The sequence below is a fragment of the Etheostoma spectabile genome, chromosome 10, assembly GCF_008692095.1.
Source record: "Etheostoma spectabile isolate EspeVRDwgs_2016 chromosome 10, UIUC_Espe_1.0, whole genome shotgun sequence".
In the NCBI taxonomy this organism is placed as follows: domain Eukaryota; kingdom Metazoa; phylum Chordata; class Actinopteri; order Perciformes; family Percidae; genus Etheostoma; species Etheostoma spectabile.
Genome location: NC_045742.1, coordinates 6,115,537 through 6,116,457, shown reverse-complemented (window position 1 = coordinate 6,116,457; position 921 = coordinate 6,115,537). Strand labels below are relative to the sequence as shown.

The 921-nt window shown below is 39.1% G+C and overlaps 1 long non-coding RNA gene across 1 annotated transcript in view; it reads left to right on the top strand.

Annotated features, from left to right (window-relative positions):
• The first annotated feature begins 585 nt into the window (after positions 1–585).
• The window catches only part of LOC116696416 (uncharacterized), a 10,747-nt gene continuing 10,411 nt past the window's right edge, over positions 586–921 (top strand). The window contains exon 1 of the long non-coding RNA XR_004333719.1: positions 586–869. This is a non-coding gene — a long non-coding RNA (uncharacterized LOC116696416). The remainder of the gene's footprint in view (positions 870–921) is intronic.

The following is a 921-nucleotide window of genomic DNA, read 5'->3' as shown; positions in this document are numbered from 1 at the left end:
CATACTTTGGTCCTTGTGTGGACTTGAACCGGCGACCCTCCAGTTCCCAACCCAACTCCCTAGGGACTGAGCTTCCAAAATATCCCACAAATATTGCATGCATAAATGACCGTTTTGCTATGTGACATGCTATGGAAAAATATATCTCTTTGATCAAATGTATTACATGTTTAATAAGATAAAGTTAGGTGAACTCCTCTAACTTCTTAAAAAACTTTCATCCTGCACAAGTAGGCTAACAAGCAATAAAATATCGAAAAGGTTTAAGTCCCGCTCTTTTGCATCTTCTAACCAATTCCTTAAGCACGTGCCGGGCCGTTTGACACCATATTGAGGACACATGTTGTTCAACCATAACAAAAACGATGCACACTGTTTTGAGATTGAACGTGACCCTGCTTTTTCCCAAAGTGACATCTCATTGGTTCACACACTGATCCCTCACTATGTTATGTCTTACCCCCCAACATCCTGTTCAAGCAGGAAATACATCACATTCAGGAAATAACATTCAATTTCAATTTCTTTCAATGCTGGCACCTCAAAATTGAAAATTGAAATGCCATCAACCTTCTAGCCCACGTTCAAGTGACGGCAGGTCTACTGATTTCCTGTAGAGGAAGCAGTGAAGGGCGTACATTTATGTGAACTCAACAAACTCCTTCACTGAGGAAAGACATTTTGCCAGCGTGATTTGTGGGCATTGATTCCCAAGTGTTGTGTTTTCAGTTTCATGAGTAATAGTTACACCTGTTGAAGATTTTCAAACTGGACGATATATTGATTCCAGGTATTTAAATGTTCCAAGTTCTTTGCAACTTTCAACATTCCAGACAGATTGGAGAGTGATTTCACCTGTGGAATTGCAAGTAAGTTCCAAAGTAATTTCAATCATTTTGATAGAGATTTGTGATGTTTTTT